This window comes from Rhipicephalus microplus, chromosome X (assembly GCF_043290135.1).
Source record: "Rhipicephalus microplus isolate Deutch F79 chromosome X, USDA_Rmic, whole genome shotgun sequence".
Taxonomy (NCBI): domain Eukaryota; kingdom Metazoa; phylum Arthropoda; class Arachnida; order Ixodida; family Ixodidae; genus Rhipicephalus; species Rhipicephalus microplus.
Genome location: NC_134710.1, coordinates 274,986,004 through 274,996,298, shown reverse-complemented (window position 1 = coordinate 274,996,298; position 10,295 = coordinate 274,986,004). Strand labels below are relative to the sequence as shown.

General features: G+C 42.5%; 1 protein-coding gene across 1 annotated transcript in view; it reads left to right on the top strand.

Moving 5' to 3' along the window:
• The first annotated feature begins 2,770 nt into the window (after positions 1-2,770).
• Positions 2,771-10,295, top strand: part of LOC119161488 (serine/threonine-protein phosphatase 1 regulatory subunit 10) — an 89,571-nt gene continuing 82,046 nt past the window's right edge. The window contains exons 1-3 of the mRNA XM_075879188.1: positions 2,771-2,979; positions 3,460-3,565; positions 3,702-3,804. The gene's annotated coding sequence lies outside the window, so the exon portion shown is untranslated. The remainder of the gene's footprint in view (positions 2,980-3,459; positions 3,566-3,701; positions 3,805-10,295) is intronic.

Genomic DNA, 10,295 nt, shown 5'->3' with positions numbered 1-10,295 from the left:
CTGCAGTTCCCCCAGCACCCCCTCATCCTCTATCCACGCCTGCAGCCTTTCCTTTATAATTTGCATCGCCAGCCTGTAGACCACTGATGTCACTGTTATAGGACGGTAGTTGTTTATGTCAGCTTTTTCCCCCTTTCCTTTATAGATCATGCTCATCCTGCTAAGTTTCCATCCATCGGGAACTTCACCATCGATTATTATTGTGCTCACTGCCTCTCTCAAAGCCTGCTTAGACTTCGGACCTAATGTCTTTATCAGCCTAATTGGAATGCCATCTGGGCCTGTTGATGTACTACTAGGAACCCTTTTCTCAGCCCTTACCCACTCTTGTTGTGAAAATGGAGCCATTGCACCACTTGATTCGTCCTTGTCTATTGTGGTGCATAAAGTACTTCTTTGTCGAAATTTTTCTGTCACTTTTGTTCTTATATATTCAATAGCTTCGTCCCCTTCTAGCCTAGCACCTTGGGCTGTAGTTATAAATCTCTGCTCTAGGCTCGTCTCATTTCTTAGGGAGTTTAGATGGTTCCAAAATTTCGCAGCTGCCTTTCTATCTTTTTTATGTACTTCTGCCAGCCACTGAGCTCCCTTCCTTCTAATCTTTTCATTGATCAGAAGGGATGCATCTCTTCTACAGCTTAGAAAGGTTGCCCATTTTCTTTCAACATCATCTGTCGGTTCACCCCGCTGCTTAGCATGTCTGTGTTCCCTAGAGGCTTCCTGACGTTTTGCTATGGCTCTCTTAACTTCCTCATCCCACCAAATTTTAGGTTTGTGTCTTCTTTTCCGGGGTGACTTGTCACGCGTCTTAGCAAGCTCTAGCTCAAAGAGTCTAATTAGATTCGTGTATGTCCATACTGTCTTATTATCCTCCGTGATTACTTTCTCAATTTGTTTAGTGGCTATTTCAATTTGCCTTTCCGGATAAAAATTTTCCTGTAGTTGCTCATCTTGTCTCCTTCCCACTTTCACTGCTCTTCCAAAATTTAGCTTGATACGTTTGTGATCGCTACCCAGACTTCTGGAGCCACCTTCATCTATGTGCATTCCCCTGAGCTTATCATACATCCTATGTGACATCAGTGCATAATCTATCGTCGACTGAAGCCTTCCTATTCCCATGTTATTTGCCCTTCACACTTCTCGGTACTGTTGCAAATGATCAAATCGAGCCTTTCACACATATCCATGATCATTTTGCCTGTCGGGTCGGTATACCCATCTATATCTTCTATGTGCGCATTCATGCCTCCTAGTATAATTATCTCGCACTCTCTTCCTAACTCTTGAATGTCCTTTGATATACACTCTACCATTGTCAGGTTTTCCTCTCTGGCCTTTGCTCCCGTCCACAAGTACACGAAACCAAGGAGTGTCATTTGACCTGCCACTTTCCCTTTTAGCCATAAATGTTCCTTGCACTCCTGCTTGACCCTTTGCCAGTCTGTACTTTTATGAATGAATGCCCCAGTACCACCCCCCTTTCTGCTGCCTTCTGTTCTATTACAATATTCCCACGCGTAGTCCGGATTGTTCGGAGGTTGTTCCATGTCCCTGAGATGTGTTTCTACAAAACCGTATACCATCGGCCTCTCTTCCCTTAGCTGTTCTTCTATCTCTTCCCACTTCAGCCTGGAAGTGGGAAGAGATTCTCACTTGTAGTACTTCGCCAACGCCTCCTAAGAAAATTATGCCTGGAACATGTGCTGCGAACGCGCTGCCCAACTCTCTGATTTTAGCCTCTTTCTTTGGTACGAAAGCAAGCGTCTCTAACGGCCGCCACCTGCAAACACAGTAATGGTTAGAAGTGTGGCAGTTTTCGGTGCGCGCAGGTAGTTATATTATCTTTACCTTTCTGTTTCGTTTTCTTATAGATTTTTCTTTGCCGTTTTTTGTGCTTTTGTTTTTGTGTTTTTTTGTCTTTGTTTTTCTCTCACTCATGTTTTGCTCTTTGTGCCATATGGTTTTTATCACATGGTTACTGTCTCCTCTATATATTTTCGTGCTCTGCGCAATAAACTCAGTTGTAAGTTAGCGCTTGTGCCTTTCGTGTCCTTCTTGTCTCTGTGTCTTCGTTTTATTCTCGCGCTATAACTATCGACAGTAATGCTCTCACAGTTGCCTCCGAGCAGCCATTGTGTCACGTGACAAAGCGATACGGCATAGTACTTTTGTATAGAACTTTATGCGGTACGATAATGTCACGTGATGAAGCGGTACGAAGGGGAGCGGTCTCACGCGGCGGCTGGTCTCAACACAAGGCAGGAGGCATGGCCTCCAAGATTGCGTGCTGGTAGGAGGCTCCCAATTGAAAAGAGAGCGACGGTCTAGGCATAATTTTTCTAGGAGGTGTTGATTCCGCTCAATGTCACTATAACTGTTAAGTGCTATGACAAGTGCATGACCTACTGCACTCCTGACCTGCCCAGGCCCCGGAAACTCTCAAGTTCAAGTGCTCACCAGTAAGGAGCGAAAAAATCAACCGCGGCGCGTTTCTGCTTCAAACACCCAGAGTGGATCTACTAACCTCTCTCGCCACTCGCGCTATTGCACTTTCTTGTAGAGGCGCCTTCGTCGGGGCCATGTTTTAATTTTAAAATGATCAAACACTACATGTTTGCGTACCGCTACACACAACATTTTGTTCTTCTAACAAGTAGTTTGTTTTTAACATGTGCTGCGTCATCAACTTTTTGTAATAGTTTTTGCTGCAGCTGACTTGATGTCAGTAGCAGCCGATCGACATCACTATCCTCATTTCAAAGTTTTCAGCGGCCAACGGTTGCAACGGCCGGTAACGGCTCGCGGTACGTTCGGAGGTGTGTCGGACTGTTTCATTTCGCTGTAAATATTTCGAGCCTCTGCCGACCGACACATTCTTTCTCATTCTGTTTATTTTGACTCGTTCATATGCTTTCGCGAAGGGAATTCGAGGGACTTTCGGGGAACGAAGCGACCGTTGAAGCTTTCATCGGGGCGGTGAGTAGAAACCACTTCAGTTTTTTAAGGATGGTTGCTTGCGGGGCTAGTTGGTTCACTTCAACATATGTAGTTTTTTTTTTTTTTTTGCCAATGACTGCGTAGGCGTCACACGGTGGCAGCGCATTGCAGTATTAAATTTTAAAATTGTTGAACGTCTCAATCTGTAAACGGAAAAACGTGCGTTACTTGCGGCGTGCTTGGCTTCACGTGGGAACGAGTCGCTGACTCAATAGTCAATTCTGAAATTCTATCATCGGGTAACACCAACCAGGCCGTTGCGATAAAAGAAGGCAAATAAATCACTGTCACCTCGCATGTGTCTTCTTAGCTAGCCCACATATTAGTGCAAAAAACCTACTAGTTAATAGTTTACTGCAGTCGCGTTTGAGAAGCATCACATAGTTATGGGTCTGGTTTTGCTATAGTGTGATAAAGGAAGCGTCACATAAATGAGAAATACTTCTTTTTCTGCCACAGCCTCCTGGCCCACCTGACATGGAAGCAAATGTGTACAATGGGCAAGGAACCTGCTACATGACATGCCTTGTGAAGAAGCAGCCCTGATTGATATACGTGTTATGAGGTACCACTACATATATGTATAAAATACTGCTGTTTACTAATTAACTGAGTGTATTTGTTTACTTTGGAAAATTTCATGCATTGATTATGCATTGATTCCATGCATTGATATCTGGTGATGTTACTTGCTTTTCCAGACTGCCATGCAATAACAGGATGACTACCCCCGAATGTCCACTCTGCAAGCACGTTGAAACATCTGAATGTCCACTACAACAGGTCATCTCTAACCTCACACATGTAATGCTGTATTTGTGAATGTTTTACTGCGTATATCGTGGAGAGGTGCTTTAGATTGGCTGCAAGCATTGCCTGCCTACCGTGGCATGGAATCTATACTTCAATAATGTTAAAACTGTTACACTATTAGTTAGATTGTGTGGCACTGCTGAGCTCAACAACACACTGTTTGATCCCAGCCACTGTAGCCATATTTCGATAGGGGTGAAACGCTAAGACGCTTGTGTGCTTAAGGGTTTGATTCACCTGCACCACACGATCGATTTTACAAAGTGCTGCACCTCGCCATTCATTTCAGGGGCGCAGCAATGGCATCTTCTAAATCGTGCCATTCATTTCAAAAAGCGCAGGACAGGTACAGCACCAAAACTAGTTCATGACTTTCCCGTACCTTCTGCCCTGATGGCGCTGGTTTGGTGCAGGCGCACGCACAGCTTAACGAACAACATACCATTCGACGTAGGGACTGTACATACCTCTGCAAACGCGGCGTGTTTTGCCAAGATATTTGCACCTCATTAAATTAAGCGAACAAAAATAAGGATTCCACCTTGTCATTCACTTGTGATGCCGCACCGTTGAACTCCTGCCACACAAGTTCTGAACTTCTCGTGCACAGCTGTGAACCAGTTCGGATTGGTGCAGGTGAACTAAACTGACCCTTAAAAGATGGAAGCTTGAAAATATGAAAAATATGTTAACGTAAGGGGTCAAAGCAAATGTTTCGACAAGCAGTCTTGTCTTCTGTGAAGCTACAGTGTCATTTGTTTGAACCCATGGGAGCCAGAATCAATCTAAATTTGCCTACTACTGTACGACTCACGATCACTTCATAGTTGGCATGTGAATCGTCGGAAATTATTATTTGCACTACATAAGGAGCACACCCACAGTGATGGGCATTAACAGGCTTTCCGACATTTAGTTGTGCCTTGTGACAGTTTACCAACAACACCCAGAACTGTTTTGTCTTAAGTAACTGTGTTTAGCTCATACAAGTTTACAAAAAGATGCACCAAAGCTCATAAGACTGCACTCAATTGCTTTAGCTTTGCAGATAAGTTCAATGGGCTCCTAAAATAATAAATCATAAAGGTGATGAGCAGTTGCTGCACAGCTTCCTCAAAGACGTGAATGCTGCCATGAAGAGCAAGATTGTGTTCATTGCATGTGGTAGTTTTTTTTTTTTTTTGCAGAAAAACGTTCCAGATTTCTTTGTGCACATCTGCTTCTGTTTAAATTAAGTTGTCGTAACTATATAGTCTACCACTACGAAGTGAAATTCTGTGCGCTACGGTCATGAAAAAAAATCTAGGAAATTGCACAGGTAGTTGAAACATACATGATCTTCACTTATCTACAGCCACACTGCAAGATATATAGTACGTATTTCAAGTCCTAACCTCTAAATGTAGCAAGGAGAAAACAACTTCATTTTCAAGCACAAGTATACTGAAAAAGTAAACATAATAACAAGTGTGTGATAAATGTGACCTTTAATGATCCAGTATTCCGACAGATTCACATCGTGTACCACCAATTGATTTCAGGAGTGCTTGCTTGCAAGAGAGTACTCAAGTTCTATGGATATGTCTATGCAAAAAAAAAAAGAGATTGTGCTCAGGGCTGAGCAGATAGTGTGATGTAAGAGTACCGAAAAAGATGTACAGACAACAAAATTGTACAATGCATACCTGAAGCTTATTTTCTTAGAATTGGGCCTTTTCGATCGTTAAGCACACACCTGATAAGTGTCCCTTTAGCATACATGTTCGCTGCACACTCAGTAGACTGGTCATTACCTGCGACGAGAAATTCTAGCTGTGGTAACTGTGTAACTTAACTCTAAAAATAAATGTAGAAAGCCTGAAATATTTTTAGGCCCATCTCCTAAATACATAATACCTATAATATGGGCTCACAGCTGAGTATTAAAACTAGTGCCTACCCTCTCGACACGACGCGACATTGCAGAATTGTGAAGTACTCAATGTAGCATTGCAGAGCGAGAATGATTCAGAAATGCACGCATCTGCAATTGCTTATTTAACAAATTTAGCAAAACTACATTGCTCTAACTGCGCGAGCTATCTATCGGCAATGTGCCCCGCCGCGGTGGTCTAGTGGCTAAGGTACTCGGCTGCTGATCCGCAAGTCGCGGGTTCAAATCCCGGCTGCGGCGGCTGCATTTCCGATGGAGGCGGAAATGTTGTAGGCCCGTGTGCTCAGATTTGGGTGCACGTTAAAGAACCCCAGGTGGTCAAAATTTACGGAGCCCTCCACTACGGCGTCTCTCATAATCAAATGGTGGTTTTGGGACGTTAAACCCCACAAATCATTATCTATCGGCAATGTGCAAGTTTCCTTCCCGATTCCACAGCATGCATTCGCTTCGAGATCAACCCTACGGGGCAAGCGCCGCATCTGACGGCAGAATCCGACCCTTGTCCTGAAGCCACGCTATTAAGTGCCTACGCGTCAAAAGCGTCTAGTCGCGCCTGTGGAGGAAAAGGGCGCGCAACATTGGCACGCGTCAACCGCGTTGATGCCCACGCGTCTGAGGCCGATGCACAATGTTGCTTGGCCTTTTGGCTTAGAACTGTCCAAGTTCAGCACAGAACGGCACATTCTTAACTGGAGCGGGTTTATATCTTTTAGAGGATATAAGAACACGTTAAAAAATTGCTAGTGCTTCACCCACCACAGTTTAGACTATTTTAGAAGTGATTGACATTCCTGTGCCCAAATTAACTATAGTGGTATTCACCAGGAATCAATATCGGTGTGCGTGCCGCTCCCGCGAATGAACATTCGCGTCTAGCATACTGTATGTCTATCATAGGCGTGTGCAGAGTTCTCCATAAGGAGGAGGGGGGGGGGGAGTTTGTTGCAGTGCCCCCCTCCGTGTAGGGGCTGACTTAGCGCCCCCCTCACTATTATGTTAATATATGTAGTTGACATTAAGCTCCCCCCCCCCTCCTCTCTTTAGGGAATGAGGCAGTGGCTGCCCTCCAGATCAGGTTTACAAACCACCGGGTTTCTATACCTGCACTACAAAATTTATTAACAATATCTTGAATATGCTGGTACCTTCAGTATATTTACACATCATATTTTATAGCACTCAACTTAATTATCAGGCCTGAACTTCATGATCTGACAGATTTAAGTCAGTCATAAGACTACAATTGAGGCCAGAGTAGCAGGCTTTTGGCTGATGTGTGTGTGATCGAAATATCCTCTAATGCAACAAAGCACACCTGTTTCTTATTGATACAACAGATATTGCTCATAAGATAGGAACCAAATACTGTGTAGAATGTCTTCGGGCATTTTCCATAGTCGAAATGTGCTCTGATGCAACTAACTGTGCCTGACACTTCATGGTGTGACTGATATCGGTCGTAATATTAGAACTGAAACCTTAATGCAAGACTTCTGGACGTTGTCTTTAGTCAAAGTATTCTCTAAAACGACACACAACTGTTCATGAAGTCACATATATCGGTCATAATATTAGAACTGAAACCTTAATGCAAGACTTCTAGACGTTGTCTTTAGTCAAAGTATATTCTAAAATGACAGACGGCACCCTACTGTTCATGAAGTCGTAGTTATCAGTCACAATATTAGAACTGAAACCTTAATGCAAGACTTCTGGACGTCGTCTTTGGTCAAAGTATTCTCTAAAATGACAGACGACACCCAACTGTTCATGAAGTCAGAGATATTGGTCATATTATTAGAACTTAAACCTTAATGCAAGCCTTCTGGACGTTGTCTTTAGTCAAAGTGTTCTCTAAAATGACAGACGACACCCAACTGTTCATCAAGTCACAGATATCGGTCATAATATAGAACTGAAACCTTAATGCAAGACTTCTATACCTTGTCTTTAGTCAAAGTATTCTCTAAAACGACAGACGACACCCAACTGTTCATGAAGTCACAGATATCGGTCATAATATTAGAACTGAAACCTTAATGCAAGACTTCTGTACGTTGTCTTTAGTCAAGGTATTCTCTAAAACGACATACGACACCCAACTGTTCATGAAGTCACAGATATCGGTCATAATATTGGAAATGAAACCTTAATGCAAGACTTCTGTACGTTGTCTTTAGTCAAAGTATTCTCTAAAACGACAGACGACACCCAACTGTTCATGAAGTCACAGATATCGGTCATAATATTGGAACTTAACCCTGTATGAAAGACTTCTGGACGTTGTCTTTAGTCAAAGTATTCTCTAAAACGACAAATGACACCCAACTGTTCATGAAGTCACAGATATCGGTCATAATATTGGAACTGAAGCCTCAATAGAAGGCTTTTGAATGTTGTCTGGAGCCGAAATGTTCTCCAATGCAACAACCCACACTCTACTCTTCATGATGTGACGGATTTAGGTCATGAGGCGGTAATTGTGCCCTGTGCGGAGGGCTTTTGAATGATAAGCATATTGAAAATATCCTCTAATGCAAGAAACCGCATCTAGCTCTTAATGATATAACAGATACTGGTCATAAGAATGAAACCAAGCACTACATAAAATGCCTCCGGGCATTTTTTTGTAGTCAAAATATGCTCTAATGCAACTAACTGTAATTGAAACTTTTATGATAAGACAGATATTGGTCATAGGGCTGCAACTGAACCCTGTATGGAAAACTTCTGGATGTTGTCTGTAGTTAAAGTATTTTCTGAAATGACAAACCGTGCCTAACTCTTCATGAAGTCACAGATATCGGTCATAATACTGGAACTGAACCCTTTATGGAAGGCAGCCAAAATGTTCTGCAATGCAATAAAACACACCCGACACATCATGGTGCAACAGATATTAATGATCAGATTGAAACCGAGAGCAGCGTGGAACACTTTCGGGTGGCATATTTATTTATTTTCAAATACGGCAGCCCTATGTGAGGCTACTGCAAAAGTGGCGAACATATATACAAAATGAAATGATTTAAACAGTAATATCACAATAAGTGTGCCAAGGTAAACAAATATCACTACCCTTGAGTGCACCCTGGTAAGAAATCAGAGAAATAGAACATTATTATAATACAAGTGCCTCCAAAAGTTCAGACACACTGGTATTAGGAATCAAACCAAGTAAATCAATCCAGTGTTTGATAACTTTGTTTGAACGTGTTAGCGAGCACTACAAATGACTTCTAAGCTAGATGGTGATTGTGGATCAGTGCTGTATTGAAGGCTTCAGCACTTTGCAGGTAGTGTAAATATCCTTTAACATCTACAAAATGCATCTGACACTTCTTGATAGACATTGGTTTTGAAATTACAGCCAAGCACTGTGGCTTTCACGAGTCATCAATTGTCAAAATACCCTATAATGCAATAAAGCATGCCCAAAATTTTTGATGGGACAGATACCGATCAAAGGATTGCACCAGAGCACCGTAGAGAAGTTTTGGCAAGTTTTCCAGGGCTGAACTGCATATGCTTAAGTGCATGCATATATATAATTCCAGTTAATGCATATACTAAAAAACCGAACAGAAATGAGGCACTCCTTGGAAACACATACAAATATTCAATGTTCGAAACCATAGAATATTATCTTCAGCTCATTACAGTCTTGAGGAACAGATAAATACATGCACAGTTCCTAAAGGTCTCATAAGTCACATGAGGTACTTTTTGCATTTCTTTTATGCAAAGTGCAGTACCGTACTAGTGCACCTTCATTCATTCTGTGCATACATGTGGTGATCTTCTTTTCCAACTATCGTGTCATCGTGCAGCTGATTTCAAATCAGGTGCTTCTTACAAGGTTTTCAATTATCTGTCCAGCTGTAAACAAAACGCGCGTTATATTCTAGTAAACTGTAAAACGACGGAGAAGCGCCATTGTATGCCTATAGCTTTGAGTATCAGAATGAACTATAAATTAAGAATGTGTGTGTTAGAATGCCTCCAAACAACGTATGTGCTACTGAGCGTGGCAGAGAAGCAGGAGAAGCGAGAAGTGAAATAACAGGCAATACAAGCAGCACTTAATCATGCACCTTTCTTTTTCAATCACCACAGCAACGCACGCTCGAGTTTGTCTTGTACGTGAATGGAAATGAGACCACTGACAGCTGAATGTTTCAGCGTTGGTGGTACCCGACACGAAGTCACCTCACACTGCTACCAACCAGTGCACGCTTGTTATTAGCTTGGCAACACACGAAAACGATTTGCACCGAAGCCAACGAATGTTTCAGCGTCGTACAATCCGCGAATACACTTCTATAAGTACGTACGTTTTCACATCACCGAAATGTGTTGGTTAGTGCGAGGTTCGCTTTCAGCGATGATGAATACCGATGTTGAAAACAAACACAGTGCAGATAAAAACTCCTCCATATGAACTATGCGATCTTTAGGGCGTCGTATATGGTGTCTATGTTGCGACGGAAACTACCGTAGAGTTTTTCAGCCGATGTTCCTCGCATGTGCTGGTTCATACGAACTA